The sequence below is a fragment of the Lutra lutra genome, chromosome 13, assembly GCF_902655055.1.
Source record: "Lutra lutra chromosome 13, mLutLut1.2, whole genome shotgun sequence".
Taxonomy (NCBI): domain Eukaryota; kingdom Metazoa; phylum Chordata; class Mammalia; order Carnivora; family Mustelidae; genus Lutra; species Lutra lutra.
In genome coordinates, this window is record NC_062290.1 from 20,775,999 (window position 1) to 20,797,867 (window position 21,869).

Consider the following 21,869-nt stretch of genomic DNA (forward strand, 5'->3'; position numbering starts at 1 on the left):
CCGTTTTTTAGGGAGAGGCAGGAGACTTCTAATTTCTTGAGTTCTCTATACAAATTATGAATTGACCCTGAAATCAAGTAGGGATGCTCTCTATTATATCTGCCTGATGGCAAACAAAGTTGACCTGATTTTGCTCTCTCTGAGAAGTGGCTATAAGAGCTTTCATCAAGCGCTCAAAGGACAACATTGGTTTTGAGAAAGTACACTAAATTTAGAGTCACAAGACCAAAGTCTGAATCCTAGCTCCTTTCCTTGTCATTTTGGATCTGAGTTTGGTTATTTTGGAAATGTCACTCTATCTCCTCTGGTTGTCTTTTACCTAGAAGACGGGAACATTGGTTGTTAACCCTACCTGAAGACAGTGAGGTGTTCTATAAATTCATGCCAAGGATCATGTTTATTTTAAAGCTGAATTCATTTCTTAGTAATAATCCTTAAAAAGCTCCTTTTTTTTTTTTCCTGTTAAGTTGGAAGTATGTTTTGAGGGACTCATTGCTACATATGAAGCCCCTGGAAAGGGAAAGTACCTAGAGGGTATGATATGGGAGTTTTTTATGAGCCAGTCTTGGAAGTTGCATATATCCCTCCCGCTCAGTTCCCGTTGGCTAGAATTCAGGCTCCCAGGCTTAGCTCTCTGCAAGGATGGCTGGGTAATGTAGCTGATTCTTATGCCTGGAGAGAAGAGGAAATGGAATTGGAATAACTAGCCAAATTTAGGGTCAGAACAACAACTCACATACTGTCTGGTTTATAATACAGTCATGTAAATCGTTTTGATTAGAGTATCACTTAATGGGGATCGAAAGACCAAACTTTTCACAAATCCCCAGAAGGGACATTAAGAAAAGCTTGTGTTCAGCAGCAGTAAGCAGGTGGTGCCTTGTGAGAGGCATATCTTTCTTTTTTGTCTTCTCATGGGGGCTGACTGAGGTGGCTCAGCTCTATGTGAGAGGAAGGGCCCTGCTCCCCAGTGATCAATACAAGAACCCTCTAAATGAGGGTTCAACAAGCTCAACTCACGAGCTTGTTTTGGCCTGCAGTACTTTCTAGAAAATGGTCACTCCTGGGATGTGGGGAAGAGGCCTGTAAGAAAGCAGAGCCCTGCCTGCGTGAACTTTACTAGTTTTTTGAGAGGAGTCAGAATGTGAGCCATACCATTTATATGTGGACAGTAATCTCATGGTCTAACTTGCAGACAGGAGAGATTTTGTGGTCAGGGGCTAGCCTCAGAAACAAAGTCTTGTGCATGAATAAATGATCCTGTGGTTCCTGACACATATGTGAGCATAAGGACTCATGATATGAGAGGACCATGAACCAAAGAAGCTGGCCCATTGGGTTGGTGGTGGGCACAAGAATGAAAGGCATCCAGCCTCTGAGTTAAAAGTACCTCCAAGTACCCCATAATTGCATTTTAACCAAGATTTTTTATAAATAAATATAAAAATGTTGACTAGGGACTTGTTAGCTATAGGATCCCATATATTTTTAGTCATAGCAGTTTTTTTAACAGAGAAACTGCATATGGAGCCAGGGAATGATTTTGTATACTGGGAAACTTTCAAATTAAATTCATTACTCATTCTCAGTGAATGGCCTTCATTTGGTGGTATTTCCTAAATTTCAGTGCAAACTGAAGTCCATGGAAAAGCATGTTAAAATTCCAGATCTCTGGTTTCCCAGTCCCTGCAAAAAATTCTGAACCAATAAATCTGGGGCAAGGCTTGGGACTCCAGATTTTAACACCATTCTCACCCCCCAAGAATTCTGCTTTGTAGCTAGTCCTCATGCTTTAGGAAAGACAGGCTTAGTGATTTAATAGGACTTGCTCATGTTTGTGCAAAGGTCGGTACACACAGTTTTCATGACTCTTAGCATAAGAAACTATGACATGATCATCGTTGTCAGGAAGATCACTTGTTCCTTTATTTATTTCAGGAAGGGCATAATGGATTTAAGAAACTATGACATGATCATCGTTGTCAGGAAGAGCACTTGTTCCTTTATTTATTTCAGGAAGGGCATAATGGATTTAGATCAAACCGTGAAATAACCGGCGGACATTGTAAGAAGCAACCTGACATGAACCACAGCGATTTGGTGCCTACTGTGTTCTAGGTGCTACACAGTGCACTTTATCTCTCACAGCAACCTCGCGAGACGGGGGTTATTGATTTCATTTTAGAGTTGAGAAAACTGGAATTCCAAGGGGCTAAGTAAATTGCTAACCTTGGATGGCTAGTAAGCAGCAGGGTCCAGATTTGGATCTTGCTGTGTTTGACTCCAGTGTCCTCTCGTCTGTTCTAGATCAAAGCTGCAGGCTGGGATAATGGCCGCTCGTAGGAAGTAAGAGCAGGAGATGTGGGAGGAGATGACAGGGCTAGCAGAGAACATGGGGAATGGCATGAGGAAGAGGGCAACTGGCAGATGGGAAGACAAGTAATCTACCTTGAGGTTCTGGGGACCACAATAGGTCAAAGGGAGCATCTCTCCAATTTAGCTCCCTTAAGTTTCTGGTTATGCTTTCTGTTGAATAGCATAAAAAATAAGTACTCTGTAAGGTGGTCATCACTGCACCTGTTGTTATGGACCAGGAATCTGAGGATTAGTGCACTTAAGCCATTAACTGAGTCACAGGATTAGTTAACGAACAATTGGGGATTACAATCCAAGTCTATCGGATCTCAGAACCCACTCTTTCCAATTCACAATATTCTCCCCCAACAGAATCCCAACAAGCATTTTCCTGAGTGGTTTATTCTGTGAGATTAACAGGAGATAGGATTAGGAAGATTTGCTGTAAATTTCGGTGGTCGTGGTAAATTAGAAGCAGAAGTCAGGATCCATGGAATTGAGTAAGTGAAGGAGCAGGGATTTGGGGGAATGGGCTTTGTACTAGTGAAGAAGGAGAAAGACAGGATAGGATAAAAGAAATGTACAAGGCAAGGAGAAGAAAAGGGAAGCCAAAGCAAAATGAAGAGAGAAATAGAGATAATTTGGTATTTTTTGCTTTATTAACACCATCCTTCTTAAATATGTCAGATTTTAAAAAACTTGGCAGTAAAACTTTGGAAGGGATAGTGATAAAACCTATTTCCAAATACACACACACACACACACACACACACACAAATATAATGTATATATTTGTATATGTGCATATATATTTGTGCATACATATGTATGTAAAATGCGTATATATTTGTGTGTGTGTATGTGTGTGTGTGTGTGTGTAATAAAAACACAATCACATTTTCATGGTCCTTTCATATGCTATAAGTACTGCAAAGTTAACACACCAGATGGCGGGGCACCTGTATGAGTGTGTGCCTGTTGGGAGGGTGGGTGAGGCTATTTGTGGGGTTCTATCTACCTATCAGTATGGACATAGGAAGCAAAAGATGAATTGAGAAAATCACCATATTGAAATTGTACCTAATTTGTGTGAGTTAATAATGGGGACATAAAGCTGTATTTATTCTAGCCCATAAAAGCTAGAAAAGAAGTCTTTTATTATGAAATAATTACTTTCTCAAGGCAGGAAGATAATAGTAATTTGATGTATGAGTGATTTCCTGATATTCCAAGTGAAATCCAAGGGAATTTCCAAAACCAAATATAGATTATGTTTGGCTTTCATACTGCTTCGAATGGTCTGTGACCATATTCTCTAATTAGAATTAAAAATCAAAAATTGATTATAAGAGGATCTCCAGAGGCAGGATCAAATGTGATTTTTTTTTTCCTGAACATCTTTGTTTTCTGATTGTTCTCCAACTAACACAGATTAGTAAACAAATTAAAGAAGATAATTGTTGCTGAATAGATATGCCAAGTCTCAAATTCCTAACAAGAACAATTCATTGGCAAATAGGTTGATGGCAGATGAGACCGAGTTTTTAGATAAAGATGATGATTTAAATCCAATTTTGATCTGAAGTCAGCTCATAAGGACCTCTGTAACTTTAATTTAGTTGAGCTTCAGTACTGGTAAGGCAAACTGAAAGATGAGTCTCAAAAATTACCATTAGTGATAAGTTTATTCCTGTAAGATAAATATTCTAAATTCTGAAACATTGATCTACAGAAATATTTTTAGCACATCTTGCTTGTGAGATGAAAAGTATGTCTCTACCATTTGCTGATGTTGACCATCATCATAGTCTTCTCTCTTACTCTATTATGTATATTCTTATATATTTCCCTCTACCAAACTCCCAAGAAAGCCAAATTACCTGGTGCCATAGGAAGCAATTTATTGAAGGCAGGACTGTTGGTGATGCTGTGACCCAGCCAAGGAGTGGCTCTAGAAAGTGCCTCATTTCACATCCAATGAGAGCCAGGGGTGGGTGTGAGTGGATTGATGTCTGAGTGGTAGATGCAAACTTCTAGTGGAGGTTTCTACTTCTCCACCCAACCATTTGCTCCTTGGAGCTTTGCTGCCTCTCTACTTTACTTCCCTGCCGCTGACTTCCACCTATAGGCATCCTCTTCTTTTCTGACTCAGAATGGAAAAACTGCACCGAATGGTGAATTTTCTAGGCAGAGCTACAGCAGGGTTTTCTTCTTTGAAGTCCACTCTGCATTTCTCTGTTGGGAAGGAGGATAAACCTTCAGGGACATCCAAAGTTCAGAGTGAGGAATACAAGTATGGCTGCTCAGGTATTCCCTTCCTGTAGGTCCCTTTCTGCCTTACTATCACCCATCTGCCTTAAGATTAAAATTAAGTAAGACTTATAATTATCCACTATTATTTTAGTTAAAAATGTAAGATTTTAAACCTACAAGTGCTTTAGTGCTAACCAATGGTGTTTCTTAAAACAAACAAGAAATAAAACAATGTCTAGAAATTGATTCCATAACCACATCTCAAATGATAGGATTGATAATTCAGTCTGATACTGACCTTGAACTGGGATTGCTTGTCTTTTCATAGATATCTCTTTGAAATTGCCAAATCCGATGAGTTAAAAACTTAGTAAGCTTTTGAATGCATTTTTAAAACTTTTTTCAGACACTGTTTATATCAGTCATACGTATGTATATAAATATACATATGTGTATGTGTGTATATATACTATATATACGCAATGCACATATACCTACATAGTGTAGGTATATAAGTACACATGTTTGAACTCTAAGGAGAGAAAGGTCAAAAATGACTTCAGTGACAGAGTGATTAAAGTTTGGGTTAATTTTATTTTGCCTGATAAGTTTACTTCTGGCCGTTGCGAGTTGGCAGCAGAATTGTCATCCTGGAGCTCTGTTTCACAATCTGAAACCTCTTCCCTTGTCTGTGTGTATGAGTGCAGAGACATTCGGGAGTGCTCACAAGTGTAACTGCAAGTTTGCCTCAGAGTGCATAGTCCTGAAATCTTAATATGCTACTTTTTTCCCTCCATAAACAATACAAAGAAGTTGACAGGTCTGAAAGGGGCTTATGTGAAAAGATAATTAAGAGCTTTAGAGAGTGTCAAGAGTCAATAGCTCAGCACTGTCAGCACCGCGGAGTGTTACAGGCTATAATTAGATGGCATGGAGGTGGAAAGTATGTTTGGCAGTTGATTCCTGCATGATCTCCGGCGGAAAAACAAAGAGCTGCCTTCACGAGATACCAGGCGAAGTGGGGAACAAAGGTATTGGAGTTAAACCTTTCAAGTGTCTCTCTGTTTTCCCAGGGTGCATCGTTTGGTGAAGAGCTTCTTTCCTTTTTGGCGCCAGCATGGGACATTTGGCCTGCGTTCGTCATTCCCACAATCCTCTTGGCTTTGGGCTGCCGACCTCCCTGTGGCTTGGCGGATGAGACGCCATTTTTGTGGTGCCTGCGGGTCCAACTTGCTCCACGTTCCTGTACTGCCTTCGGACCCAGAAAGTTCGAACTGATTTCGGGCAGAGCTAGTTGATTGCTGATAAGAAGACCTTTTCCAAGGAGCTCTGGTAAGTCCAGAAGAGTTTCTCCATAAGAGGAGATGAAAGTCAAAAGGCATTACAGGACTGGGTAAAGTTGCTCTAAGCCATGAGATTCAAAGTTTATAAACAGACAAAAATCTGTAAAATATGTGTTTGAGGGTACAACAATATACAGTATATTCTCACTTCCCCCATTATGATGATCTCAAATATGTATATGTGTGTATATATATATATATATAGAGAGAGAGAGAGAGAGAACGAGAGATACATATCTATCTCCATAAAATTCTTCAGAGGCTTGTGCTTTAGAGCTTTTAGTTGCTCAGTGTTTTAGATGTACTCAGCCTGTCTGTTTGCTCTCTTGGTGTATTTTTCAGTCAGAGAGCAATACTTTGATATTACTGGTGAAGTTCTACTTCCATCATGTTAAAAGATAAACTGAGGCATATTAAAAGTTTTATGAATTTATTTGAGCAAAACTCAATTGGAATTGGGCAGCTTCCAATCTAGCAGAAAGAAAGGCACTCTGATTTTCAGGGCAGAAATGAATGGGAACAGCAAAGCTATAGTAGGTAAAAAATTGGGTAGGTTATTGCAAGGTTACTTTCCTTTAGGGGATGCCAGATGACCTAACTAATGTTGATCAACTGATTCCTAATTGAGTGGTTTATGATTCCATTTCTGGGAAATCTGAAACTGTAATTAAGCTAAGTCTTGGTTTGGTGATGCCGGGCTTAGCATAAGTGACTCCATTTTGGGTTTGTTGTCCTGTTTTCAGCAATAGATGCCAAAGCACTGTCCATATTATTGAGCAAAACTGCAAATTTGGGGGTAAACATTCCTGGCCAAAAAAGATCTTAAAAGCTTCTCCTGATATAGAAGTTGTAATTAAGCAACAATATTTAATCAAGAAAAGTGAATTTTAATCAATACTATTTAAGTTAAACATGTTAATATAATGACATAAATTGTATAAGTACAAAGTCAGAAAACATTACACAAAATTGGCTTGAAATCAGCCTGTACACCCTTAAAACATAACTGTTTTTTAAATGTTTGAAAAATATATTTCTTACCTCTAAGAACACTGTGATCAAAGAATCATCCCACACATACCTGCTAACTTTTTAGCATTTTCTTTAAAATCTTATGAAACACGTAGGGGTGGTTGAAGTCCCCATCATCTTGTTCCCATCTCCTGTTCCAAAGGCAGTACTTTCATAAATTTTAAAAAAATTTACATACATTTTTGTCTGTATATCTTGACAGTAATAGAGTATTGTTATTGTGTTACTGTGTTTTAAAAGTTCATAAATAGTGTCAAAAAATGTCCCATTCTGTAATTTGTCTTTTTAAAATTTAATACTGTGGTTTTTTTGAGACCTATCCATGTTAATACATACCCTGGTTTATTTTCTTAACTAGTATATGTTATTCCATTTTATGATTAATGACAACGAGCCTGGAAAAGTAATTTGGGCTGGACTCTGCTAGTTCTCAGGTGCCACGCTAAAGACTGCAGACTTTATCTGTGGTGACAGGTGTAAGAGAAACTAGAGGATGATAGGATGTTTCTAAGAATTAAATGTCACGGAGAGATCTAAGTACCAGAAGAATGAGTGTGGGGAGATTAAGTAAAGTAGGTTGGAATGGGAGGGCTCTGTGGGGCCCCAGGTTAATCCCACAACTCAGAGCGTAATTACCCTATGAGATAAAGTGATAGCCCACCCCTGTTGATTAACATTTAGGTAGTTTCTGATTTTTCTCTTAAAAAACAAAACCTATATGAATATTCATGTATATATGTCTGGATGAGAGAGAGTTGCCCCATGTAGTTGTAGAATATTAACTATACCCATTTGGGCTAATTTTCCATGTTGATGGAGTACTTGGGCATTTTGGCTCCCAGAATAAAAAAAAAGGAAGAAATCAAAATAGACTGATGTTGTACATAGATGCAATCAGCAAATAGCACCTGAATTCACATCTGTTGAAGTTGAATATTGTATCACTTATAAGTTTTCCATCATTTATGATTACGGTTGGGTTACTTTTCTGAAGTCATGCATTTTATCAATGATTCTCAACCATCTTCTGGAGCTCAACATCCACTCAAAGGTACAGAATTTCAGTGGTCACACTGTCTACAAGTTCAGGTGTCAGGGTCCTTTCTGAATCTAACCTTAAGATCCAGTGACCCAAGATCATGCAGATTTCTCCTCAACCTGCCTCATTATCCAAAAGAGTTTTTACTTGGTTTGGGAGGAAAGAGAAGGGCATGAAGACCAACTCAGGCACATTTAAGAAGAAAGCAAACTTAAATAAAAATAAATGGCATATAGTAGCTTCTGCGATCCTCTTTTCTGCTCCCAAGCAGGTTTGAAAAGAGGTTAGTTAAGTTTTGCATCTAACTCTTAGGGCTGTTTACTATTGCTCATTCTTTCCTCATTTTCTCTCATTAGAATCTAATAAGTGTGATATGATAGCTGAACTCAGACTATAATCAGATCAGGATGAGTTGCTTGAGAACGAGATGTTCTAACCCCCTTCTTTAAGAAGACCCTGGACAGACAGATGGCTCAGAAACCTCATTGTATCTCATGCAATTGTTATATTACATTTGGAACCATGGTCTTAAGCTGGGGTCCCACAAAACCCTCCTCCTCCAGTAAACTTTCCTTAATGTCCCCACATTGATTTTTCTGATACTCAGATCTCATTGTGCCATTTAATGCTTGGAAACATCTTATCATCCCCTGGTTTCTTCTACATCAGACACTACAGATAAAGTTTGGAGTCTCTAGTGTGGCACTTGAAGACCAGCAGAATGCAGTCCACCCTACATTTCCAGGCTCAGAGTCACCTGTTCTTACTTCTGGATTTAGTGTTCTCCTTGGAAACTCATGCCCTCGTCTTTCATCGCTCTTCACTTTTGCTATAACCGTTGCTGAAAATCCTAAAAGACACACCTTGTTGAAATCTTGGCCAACGGTTTGTGTCTTCCTTGCTTAAATCCTAGTAACACCTTGTAGATGCTTCTGCTGCATGACCTGTTACCCACAATTATTAGCACTGATGCATGGATCTAAATCCTTCAGAAAACCCCAGACTTCCAGAAGACAAGGAAAATATCTCACTCCCTGTCAGAGCTCCCCAACATACCACCGTGCATATAGTAGGTTCCTATTTAATACAGTGGAAGCTGGACAAGAAAAGGAGTCTTATTTCGCTTATCACCCTTCTACCTTGTGTTCTTAGAACAGCACTTGGCATATGAAGGCTCATAAATATTTTGTATTATATCAGGGGTCGGTAAATTATGGTCTGTGGGCCACATCCAGCTCCATACCTGTTTTTATGAAGAATTTTTGGTATGCAGCCATGCTTATGCCTTTATATATTGTTTATGGATGCTTTCTCTACAACAGCAAAGTCGAGTAGTTACAATAGAGACTCTATGGCCCACAAAGCCGGAAATATTTACCATCTGGCTCCTTGCAGAACAGAGTTCACGGACCAAATAAATGTAAATGGGCTGTGCACCAGGGAGATACAAGACCAGAGAGCAGCACAAAATGTTCCTAAAAATACTGAATTTAGTTATTACTCCGATTTGTCATTTCAAGAGATTGGCCTCCTTTCTATTTCCATCAACATGAAGATAGGCATATATGCATTTATTGTCAGCCTCCTTGCCGTTATCTGCTGGTGAGTGATTAGAGATAGCTGAGACTGATACTTGAGAGTGAGAGACACACACACATGCATCTATGCGTGTATAGTGTATATATTCATTAACAGTAGGCATCACTTTGGAAAATGCTCAGATGTATAAATAAAAATTATCACACTCTAATCACACAGCCCAATGTTTTAAAAATCACATAGATCATTTTAACCAATTGATTTTCAGAGTTCAGTCAAGAAATTTCAGGTTTGTATACATATATTCATTACTAGCTGAACATCCAAAAATGACCTGCATATAATTGCATGGTGACAATATTATAATTCCATTAGAAACAGTGGTACTTATTACATGCTAACTTGTGTTTATCCTGAAACTCCATCACCTGATGAATATGCAATTAACCTACTTATTACCACAGAAAACACCTCCTTAGAAATACAACACATCCACATAATTTTTAATCTGATCTTCAAAGGCTTTCTGTGGGAGAAAATAATTTTTTCCCCAATAAGATGTATTATTGGAAACACAACAGTATGTAGCCAACTCACTACATCATCTGATTTATTTTAATTAGAGGTTAGCTGCTGAATGTGATTACAGTTATAATTATTACAATACCAGTCATCCACATTTCCATTAGCATTCCACTTGATCGTTAGCAATAAGCAGAAATAAAATATTAGGACTTTTAAGAGAAGAGATTACCAATTAGTACAATTCTCCACTGGCACAAGATAATTATTAATTATGATCATCATGGTAATTATTCACCAAGTTAAATTTCACAGGGCTACCGGTGTGCAGATCCTCTCTGCACTGCATTCCGACATCAGCAGCCTTCTTATCTGCTCTGGAAATCCTGAAGCAATATTTGTATTAAATACACAGTTGAATGCACACCAAATGGGAAGGCAGCTGTAGAGGCCCAGAATGGATCTCCATTTCATTAAAGGATCCCTTTTCTTCGTAGAGTGTTGTGAGGGGAGTGTGTAAAAACGTAGACCTTAAGAAAGGTACCTCTATTCACAGACAGACATGTGGGTTGATCACACAGGATACAGTTGAACCCAAACTAACCCTCCCAGTACCAGCTCTTTCATTCTCCTCCTACAACTGCCATTCATATTCGCACCAACACTCTTTATTGTGAAGAGAGCCAGCAAATGCTATTTGAGGATGGTTAATTACTCAAGGACGAACACTATAAAGAGAAGTTGGAAAAATATCTACAGGCATTGTGGTTTTCAACGTGCCTCCACTTCACTGCTGCAAAGCTGAAATATAAAGGCATTATTTGGCAATATGTACCTTTTTCTATGAAAATGCCTTTATACAAAACCACCATACTCTGCTCAAGGTTCTCTACCTGACATGAGAGAAGTTTAAGAAGGTATAAAGGAAATACCAAATGGGACTCAGGCGCTGGGCTAGGATCTGGAAGACAATCAATGCTAGTCTTGATCTTGATCCTGAACCTCCACGGTTACTCTCGAGGCAAGTTGTTGAACCTCTCAGGGCCTCAGGTTCTTTCTGGAGACAACTATCTCATCTGCCTTCCTCCTGAGACTGTTGGTAGAGTCAAATGAGATTGTATATGCAGTCATATCTATGAGCTATAAACTGCTGTACAAATCTAAGGCACATTTAAATAATTCAAAGGAACCACATTTAACTAGACGTTTGAATATGTCTTAAGAAAATAATTTAAGAGCATTACATATCACCAAGTCACGTTTTTACTCAGTAGCCAGTGGGAAAAGGCTGGAGTTGCCGGAAATGGAATTTAGGTGAGAAATTAGAGTTTCTTCAATCTCTGGATTGGGAAGTGTTGAAATAAATGATAAAGCGAGGTTTCATTATCTCCCTTTTTTAAAAGGAAAATGCGGATGGCTAATGCTTTGGAAATGAAAAATAGATGGGCTGGGACAGGGGGGTGGTTGATGGAATAGTGCAACCTCGGAGAATCTCTTTCATACACAGAATCATGTGCCCATTGCTAGCAGGACACACTTCTTGCTGTGGTTGCCTTTGTAGTAATTGCACCAATCAACTCTTGCTGACTCTAAATGGGGGAAAAGTAAAGTAAATTTCAAATGACTTTTTTTCATTGCTGTTCATGTTTGCTGCCAATGTTTGCTTCCATGCTTGAAAACATGAGCAGAGATTTGTCTTTGGGAAGAGCTCTATTTCTCGTGTTTAAATAGCTGCTGCCCTAAAGGGGATTGAAAAGAGGTTGGGGACAGCCAGTATCCCATGGCCAGAGGGACAGCACATTTTGCTCGACAAAACAAAGAATGTTTAGAATAAAAAGAAAGCAACCAACGTGGAATGTGTTATTGCTTACCTGCATTTCTTGAATTGGATCAGAAACAAAGACAGACAGACAGGGCTCAAATTGCCTTTGGGCATTTATCATTGTAAGTGTTTGGAGAGCCCAGGTTATGAAATATCAGTGTGATTAAAGATGTATGGATATAATAGTCATTTTCTTGTTAATTTAATCCTCTTACAATTTAAAAAAAAAATACACATCTTCTATTCTAGGCCAAATTTCTGAAGTATCTGTCAGGAAGAAAATGCTATAATATATGAATTTTTTGCCCTATGAACTGATTATTTTTAGCAGCTTTTTATGAGCATAATAACAGTAATTTTAGCAGCTAATTTACCTAAAATCATTTCATTCCGAAACCTGAAAGCCCCCAAATCAAAAGGTTCTCTTTGTCTAAAAAGTTTAATCAAAATAAATGTTTCTAGTTAGTTTTGAGAGGAAAAATTAGGGTTTCTTCTTGCTCAAATATTTAGTAAGCTCTCAAGGAGGTGTGGGGGGAAGCAATCTGCCTGTCATAGGAGAGAAAAAAAAATTAAAGAGCAGGATTTTTAAATTGTACCTCTTGACACCAATAAATAACAAGAAAGAGCTAGTACCATTCTTTAACATGCGTGCGTACAATACAATAAGCAAATCTGACTCATCTGCCAGCCTGATTGCTTTGTTTAGAATTCCACTGTCAGAGGTAAAGTGGGGGTGAGAGGATTTATGTAAATTCGGCCCTTCCAAGCTGGAAGAAAGTTGGATTACTTAAAAAACAAAACAAAAAAAACAAACAAAAAAAACAACCCAAAACAAAACAAAATAATTTTTCCAACTTTACAAAGTTAAAAGTGCTTTTGTTTCCACATCAGTTCTGAATAAGAGTGACTTTTAAGTCCCCAGATTCAGGTTAGAAGTGTGATCTGGAAGCCACGATGATGAATTTCCACAGATTTTTTCCAAGCTTTGAAGGTAACTGCTCTGTATCTTCCTGCCTTTCTGGCGTGAGTGTTGGAATGGGGAAATGGGCCAGGGGGCTAGAAGAGGGGGAGTGGATTTTTGGATGAGACATTTAGTCCTGGTTTCTGTATGAGCTGAGTGTCATCAATTAGATTAACCTAAGAAATAAGCAGCTGCCTGTCTGAAGGTTATATAAAGTGATGGCAGCTCCAATTTGTTTATGTTCAATCAGAATTGATACGAAGGTAACAGTATAGACCCTCAGACCCCTGGAACGTAACAGTATAGACCCTCTGACCCCTGGAAACCTCTGTGTAGTAACCTAACATTGTGGGCACTTTGTTGGTTTGTTCTAGAGGGCAGTGGGGCTGGCATCTGATTCTCTGACCCCATTTGACCTGACCGTGGGTATTTCACATTCTGGCAGTCTGCGCGCACTTAAATGCTGAATTCAGATTACATAAAGAATTCTAGGTCCTCTCTGACACTTCGCAGAGAGGGCAATGTTGCAGCGTTGACTGCAAAATAAGAAGTAATAAATTCAAATCCACACCAATGATTGGGGAATCAGAGAGCATGCGCTTCTGGGGAAATTAGGTTTTAGGCAATGGGTGGAGCCTGATGGCATGGAGAAACGGTCCTTTCAGGTGACACCAGCGTTTTCCCTTTCCAGCTCCAGTCTAATTCCAACCAGCCTTGGATTGACCCGCTATGGGGGCTGGAAGTTTTGTGAGAATGCTCTAGCCCTCATAGCAAGTGAGGGAGAGGACAAGAAGGGGAGACAACAGGCCTGAAGAATTGCATTCTCCCCTGGAAGAGTGGCCAGGCTAAAGGCCAGCAACAGAGCTCTGGACCTGTGGTTCTCAGAGTTTGTGGAGAACAAGGGTGGCTTCTGTCTACTCGTGGTTCCAGGAATACTCACTGATCTTCCTCGTCCTGAAGAAGCGGAGACATGGAGGTTCACAACCTCTGTCTGAGGTGGAGCATGTCACTCTTTGTCCCTAAGGAGACCAAGAACTAATAATAAAATACCAAATGGTTAAATATTTTCTGTATTATTTTTAACAGGACTTCTTATCATTTTCTTATTTTTTTAAATGAAGAAGTGGAATTCAGTCAGGCTGTGTGCTGAATCCTCTGTCACAATGGCTAACTTAACATTAATTAACATTTTTTGTCAGGAGCTGCACAAGAGCTAGCTTTGAGCAGAGAAATGGAGAGGCAGGACTGGGTAGGACAAACACAACCTCCCAAAGGATGTTAAACTGGGGGACAGTATTTTTTTAGATGGCTGCGCAAGATTGATGTGTCATTGGTGCCATGACTGTGGAGGCAATGACCCAAATGAAGCTCATTTTGAAATGGAAAATGTATCTGTTATAGGAATGAAAAAGCACTATCAACTCATTTACACTGTGTTGCCACGATTTTTCTGTATACATTGCTTAAATTATTTCATTTTCGCTAATTTCTGAACAGTAGTGTGATTGAGGCCGGGGTCTACATTTTGTAGTTTTGTATTGGCTGGACAGTTTTAATAAATCCAAAAGTAGGAGAGCAAAATTTTAAAAAATTTTGAGAATTATTAGTTTGTTTCATAATTATGAGACAATATTTGACAGATATTTCACAGGCATTGAACAACATTGTTCAACAATTTTGAAGAGACATTTTGAGGAGCCATTTTTGGGAGTGAATTTTGAGGAGCCATTTTTGGGAGTGAAAATGTCTCAACAATCCCTGCCCTCGGAAAGGTCAAATTAGCTTTATTTGAAATAATGTGACTCCAGAGACACCCTCACCCTCCTTTTTGTCATCTTCCAGTATATCCACTGGAACTGTCCTGTTAGTGTCCAGATCTCAAAATGTGTTCTTTCAAAGATTCCTCCTAAGAGGAGCTGTGGCCCTCAAGCATGGTATGCCTTGGAGAGTAGCCTGCTTTTAATGATGATAAGAAATGTCACAAAAAAATGATCTATCGCATGTACTTTCTTAGTATAATATATGAGAAAAGTTTGTTCTATCCTTTTTATTCATTCTAACAGACATTATTAGACATAATGAGCAATATTGTAGAGACTTATACAATAAGTTGAGAATTTGTAGATGGATGATGATCAGGTATAAGAACATTAAAAAAACAACACTATTTGACCCGTTGTGTTCTCATTATGTTTAGTTGCCAGAATCCCCCAGATAAGACTTAATTTTCCCTTTTAAATAATCTGTGAATTTATATTTTAAAAATACCTCTTTTCCCATTCCTTTCCAATGTTTTTGATATTTTGATACTTAGTTCTATTTTTTATGCTATTTATATGCATGTATTATTTATTGTAATCATGTCATATCATTTTTGATAACAGACTGAGTGTAAACCATAAATAAACTGTCTTAACAAAGTTGTCATGTGGTTTATGAAATTCACGCTGATGACGAGAACACTAAAGTAAATTTACATGAGTGGTTTTTCTTTGTTTAATTTAAAAGCTCTCTGCCAAGATTATTGAAACATAGGCTCCCAAATTTTATGACAACAGTAAAACCCGAGCAATATAGAAATTAATGGATAACTTTCATATTAGACTTCTGATACAGCAGTTCAGAATGGTGGATGAAAGAAAGCCAAGCCTTCACTTTACGGGAAAATATCTGTGTTTAGCAATCCAGCACTAAAATATATTAAGACTCTAAGCTCCAGAGAGACTTCCAACTAGGTTCGATTCTAGGAACTCAAGTTTCAGTGATCTGTTACATTGTTGCCCATCTAAAAAACATCTCTTGAAAATCTGTAAAGTCCTAATATCAGAATATATTTTGCATGTACCACAACTAATGTCCTATTTGGTAAACATTCTAATTTTGTTATATACCACCTTCTTTCTCCCCTTTGTATCCTACCTATTTTATTCATCTAGAATGCGTGTTTGAAGACCACTAAATCTTCTGGTACTATACAATAATAAGAAATAAATGGCAGGGGCCCCTGGGTGGTTCAGTCATTAAGTGTCTGCCTTTAGCTCACGTCATGATCCCAGGGTCGTGGCATGGAACCCACATCAGGCTCCCTGCTGGGCTGGAAGCCTGCTTCTCCCTCTCCCACTCCCCCTGCTTGTGTTCCCTCTTTTACTGTGTCTCTCTCTGTCAAATAAGTAAAATCTTAAAAAAAAAAAAAAATGGCAGATTCCATCTGGGGATGAATAAATTATATAACTGGAAAATGCTTGGCTTGTATGGGAAAGAACATGTCATTTCTGGGATGACTTGTATGTACATGTATTTGTCAGATAGGGGTGTGTGCACTGAGATAGGGCAGCCTCCTCCTGTTAACAGATCTCAGAAAGCTCAGAAGAAGCCACAAGGCCAGGCACTGATGGGAGGATTGTTCAGTCTTTTAAAACTACTTAACCAGGGGCGCCTGGGTGGCTCAGTGGGTTGAAGCCTCTGCCTTCGGCTCAGGTCATGGTCTTGGGGTCCTGGGATTGAGCCCCGTGTCGGGCTCTCTGCTCGGCAGGAAGCCTGCTCCCCCCGCGCCCCCCCCCACCCCGGCCTGCCTCTCTGCCTACTTGTGATTTCTCTCTCTGTCAAATAAATAAATAAAATCTTTGAAAAAAAGAAAAAAAAAAACTACTTAACCAGGGAATGCCTAGGTGGCTCAATCAGTTAAGCGTCTGCCTTTGGCTCAGGTCATGATCCAGGAATCCCGGGATCAAGCCCTGCATGGGGCTCCCTGCTCAGTGGGGAGTCTGCTTCTCCCTCTCCCTCTGCCCCTGCTCCTTCTCTCTCTCTCTCTCTCTCTCAAATAAAATTAAAAAAAAAATTTGGGCGCCTGGGTGGCTCAGTGGGTTGAACCGCTGCCTTCGGCTCAGGTCATGATCTCAGGGTCCTGGGATCGAGTCCCACATCGGGCTCTCTGCTCAGCGAGAAGCCTGCTTCCCTCTCTCTCTCTCTCTCTGCCTGCCTCTCCATCTACTTGTGATCTCTCTCTGTCAAATAAATAAATAAAATCTGAATAGAGGTAGTTTAAAAAAAAATTAAAAAAAAAATTTAAAAAAATTAAAAAAAACAAACAAACTACTTAACCAGTTGGCACCTGAGCTCTAGTTTCAGTATTGAAATTTGACCTCAGGCAAATATTAAACTGGTATGCTTCAGCTTCCCACAATTATTTAAATCATATCACTTGTATTGGTTGCAGTGGGAGGGAAAAATTCTCTGACAAAAATTCTCATCTCTTCCTCCTACAGATGTGGCCAAAAATACTGTGGATCTTCACTCCTGACATGTTCCTCTGCTCTGGTGTCTAGACTAATGTTTTTCAACGTTTAATCTGCAAATGAGTTGCCAGAGATCTTTGTCAGTTTGGAGATTTGCACTCAAGGTATCTGATTGTGGCCTGGGATTCTGCATATCTGGCAAGCTCCGGAGCAACCCCAGTGAGACTCATCGTTGGACTATACCTCAGGTACCAGGTGTCTGGATTAGAGTCCATTATAAATGTTGTCTGGTCACTTTGAGATGTTCCGTATAACATATTTTGGAACCAGTCTAAAGCTTGCAGCAGATTTAGCTCCATGTGATAAGGTAACAGTATGAAAGTGTTAACATTTGATGAGCTGTGGGAGTACTTCAGTTTTAATAGAACTCACCTGTGATGTGAGAAGGATGTGTGAGAATGGGTTTTAAGGTCCCTAAACTTCAAAATAATTTGAATCCATCACTCTAGTTCATGTGCCATAGATGTAAAGATACATTTATTTCCTTCCCCCAAATTTTAGCTCCTGGCTCACTGTCAGCCTCCCCAATACTATCTTTGTCATAAATCTGGCTGATTTTCCTATTCCACCTAAATGCCCCTGGCTCCTTGACTCCTGTGATGATGCCGACTTCCGTCCTGTGTCAGCCTCATCCCTCCATCACCTTGGGTTCAACCATCTTCTTCTCTAACCACCACCATCCAATTCCTTTTCCATCACAACCAGTTCACGGGTACCAAATACTGCAGTCGTGGGGAACCTATCCTGCATTTTCCCATCCCTCACCTCTTCTTGCTCTCATTTCTCTCCTTGTCACGTTGAACTCAATGGTCCACCATAAGACCCCTCCGCTGCCCCTCTCCTGTTCATTATGCCAGCTGGGCAAAACCACATTGTCGCTTGCCACAGGCTGGATAATGCCCCCCAAAAAATATCCAAGTCCCGACTCCAGCCAGTTGGGAGCGTCATCTTATAGGACAGAAGAGACTTTACAGACAAGATTCAATGAAAGCTCTCAAGATGGGGAGATCACTCTGTATGGTATGAATGAACCCTGGATGCAAATGCGAGTGTTTTTAATCCTCATAGGACAAAGGCAGCAAAAGATTTGGCAAGAAGGTTGAGGACTATATGATAATGGAAGCAGAAAGGGATTTGAAGGCACTAGGCTGCTTGTTTAAAAGATGGAGGATGGGGCCAGAAACCAAAGGAAGCCTCTCTAGAATCTGGAAATAGCCAGGAAATGGATTCTCCAGGAGAGGCTCCCTAGGGAGAGTGGTCCTGCTGACACCTTGACTATAGTCCAGTGAAACCGACTTCAGACTTCTGGTCTTCAGAATTGGAAGAGAATTGATTTGTGTTGTTAAAGCCACTAGGTTAGTGATGATTTGTTATAGGAGCCATAGGAAAAGATTACATTTTTTTAAATCAAGTCTCTGCCTACACTATGCTTATACTAGCACAGCTAAACATGGCAATCATCACACAACCATGCTGGCCAGTTGAACTTTTTTTTTTTTCAAGATTTATTTATTTGAGAGAGAGAGAGAGAATGAACGAGTTGGGGGAGAGGTAGAGGGAGAGGGAGAGAATCTTAAGCAGACGTCCTGCTGAGCACAGAGCCCAGTGTGGGGCTCCATCCCATGACCCTGAGATCATGACCTGAGCAGAAATCAAGAATCAGATGTCTTACTGACTGAGCCATCCAGGTGCCCTCCACCCCCAGCACTGGCATTTTAAATGGAAGTCCCTGAGTGAGTCTTCAGCTCTGCCCTGAAATCCTATGACATTACCCTTGCCTGCTCACACTCTTCCATTATTTTAGGGGATATTTCATACCTCCTTTCTCCTCAACTGTTTACTGCTTCTAGTCTCCTCTTTTAGCTGAAGAGCTATTCCATTGGAAACAAAAGCAGAAACAGAATCAATTAGACACAAAGTTGAAGACCTTCAGCCATCTTCTACCGCCTTCCTGTGTCTCTGGCCTTTTACCAGCTCTCCCCTTAACTATAAATGAACTGTTCTCACCCCAAGCTAAGGCTCACACCTCTACTTTTATGCCAAATATCATCTCTTCTGCCTATTTCCCTAAAATAGGGAAACAGTTTTTCTTTTTTGACTTGCTCATTGACAACAACCTGAAAATCCTCTTACTCTTCCCACCCAACTATAGCCCTGTTTATTGGCTTAATTTTACCATAAAATATATCCAAAAAGTATCCACTCTTGCTGTCTTCTCCTCCCGTTGCTCTTAATCCTACTAAAATGGACTTTTACCCCACCATCCAGTAAAAGTGCTCTTGTAGAGGTCATCAGTGGTTTTGATACCTCTGCCCACAGAGGTAAATTCTCAGTCCTTACTTACTTGTCTTACCAACAGCTTTGACACAAGTGATCACTTCCTGCTCTGTCAAGCACTTTCTTCACTAGGCTTTCAGCTTGAACACTGCTGATTTTTCTTCCATCTCATCAACCTCTCTCCCTGACCTCTTAGAATTGGGCTGCTCCCAGAGTGAAGTCCTTGGATCTCATTCCTCAATCAACTCTCACCCTTATTTATCTCCTCCAACTCATAGCTTTAATATCATCTCTACACTGATGAATCCCAAACTTGTGTCTTCATGTTAAAACTTCCCTGTAATCCTCAGACTTGTATATTTAACTGCTTTTTTGATATCCCAACTTAGGTATACAACAGGTGCCTCAAATTTAACATGTCTATTGAAAGATATCGTCATTCACAAAAATCTGTCCCTTCTACATTCTCTTCTAAGCCAATAGATGGATGACAGTCTGCCCATTTTAGACCAAAAACATGGAGTCATCCTTGACCCCTCTTTTTTTCACATTCCATATTCACTGCCCCAGCAACTCTGACAGCTCACATTTCATATTTATTCCATAGTCTGACCACTTCTCACCATGTTCGCTTCTTCTACTTTAGTCATTACCACCAAGAGATCTCACTGGGATTATGGTTACATTCCCAGCTTCTTTCCATTCCCAAAGTTTATTCTCGACACATTGACCAGAGTGGTGTTCTTAAGACCCTGGTATAGACCATGTCACTTCTCTGTGTGAAACCCTTCATTCTTACTTTATTTACACCAGTGTAACCAAACCAACCTCCTTGCTGTCCCTTGAGTACTCTAGGCATACTCACACTTCAGGATCTGTGCACATGTTCTTTCCTCTATGATTTTCCTCAGACATGCAAGTAATTCACTCATTTGAGTCTTTCTGAAATACCACTTTCTTAGTGAATCCTCTCTAGGTCAATTTAAACATATATCTCCGCATCTCCATTCCTATTATTTTTCTAATAGTGCTCATCACTCTTAGATGGACTATATATTCATACACACACACACACAGATACTTTTTTGTATATATTCATATATATATATATATGTAGATATATATATCTACATATATATATATATATATAGACCCTTTTTTGGTTTATTGTGTCTTTATGCTTACTAAAATAAAAAGCTCTTAAGATGAGGGGAGTTTTGTCTATTTTGTTTGCTGTAATATCCCCCACTGCATAAAACGGTGCCTGATACACGATAGGAACTCAGTGAATAATTTTATTGTTCCTAGAATTGCTGCTATTCTTTTCTTCAATTTCCTGTTGAGTTTGTAGGTGTTGAATGGTTTGATAACTATCTGGCCGAATTCCTGCGACTTGCTGAAATTTAGGTCTCCTACTCCTCTGCCGTCTGGCTCCTCCCTCTCTCAATGAATAATTTTTGAGTGAATGGCTCCATATGAATGAACAGATGAATGAATGAATGAAATAAGTTACAGCCACTCACCTCAAAGAAACCAATTAAGTAAATACATGGGTCCCATGAGAGTAGAAGGAGATAATCCAGAAATGTGTGCTGAGTATGCTCTGGGGTTACAGTGTAGAGGTCAGGTGATATTTCAGGGATGATACACACACTTAGATTACATTGAAGAGTTGGACCTATTTCATGACTGTCTTCCATTGGTTCTTTTCTATATTCCCCTGATGTATGTAAACATGGAAACTTCTTCTTCCCTTTAGAAAACAAATTCAGGAGTGAACAGAAGATGTATACTAACATTTCATTTTCAGAAATGAGTGGCTTTTGTAAAATTTCAAATATTTTATTGCCATATGAAGACCTTCAGTTTTTTTTTCCTTGTGTGTCTTAGGGTTTTAAAAGTAGTGGGGTATTTAGAAGAGAAATTCCCTAAGTTAGCATCTTGGATATTCACTCTCCCCCCCCAACCTTTTATAATAAAAATTTTTGAAACTACAGAAAAGTTGAAAAAAATTACTTCAATCAACAGTTACATTCTCTTTGTCTGGATTCATCAACTGTTAATATTTAGCCATATTTGCTTATGTATACATTTATCCCTGTATATGCATCTTTTTTCCCCCAAACCATATGAAAGTGGGCGACAAACAAAACATTTCACCCCTACCTATTTCAGTATATGTCTGCTAGAAAAAAGAACATTTATTAGCCACAATACAATTTTCATATATAAAAGTTACTAATTCAACAATATCATCTAATTGGAAGTCTTGAATAATTTCCGTTTGTCTGAAATATCATTTATTATCAAAATACCATTTATAGCTACTTATTTGTAATCCAGTGATGAATCAATTTTTACTTATTGCTCTAATTATTGTTCACCTTTCATCCATTTTAATCTGGAACATCATTCAGCCCACCCTTTTTAT

General features: G+C 39.2%; 1 long non-coding RNA gene across 1 annotated transcript in view; it reads left to right on the forward strand.

Moving 5' to 3' along the window:
- Positions 1-13,951, forward strand: part of LOC125083740 (uncharacterized) — an 81,366-nt gene extending 67,415 nt beyond the window's left edge. Inside the window, exons 2-3 of the long non-coding RNA XR_007122345.1 lie at positions 5,682-5,940; positions 10,399-13,951. This is a non-coding gene — a long non-coding RNA (uncharacterized LOC125083740). The remainder of the gene's footprint in view (positions 1-5,681; positions 5,941-10,398) is intronic.
- The last annotated feature ends 7,918 nt before the right edge of the window (positions 13,952-21,869 follow it).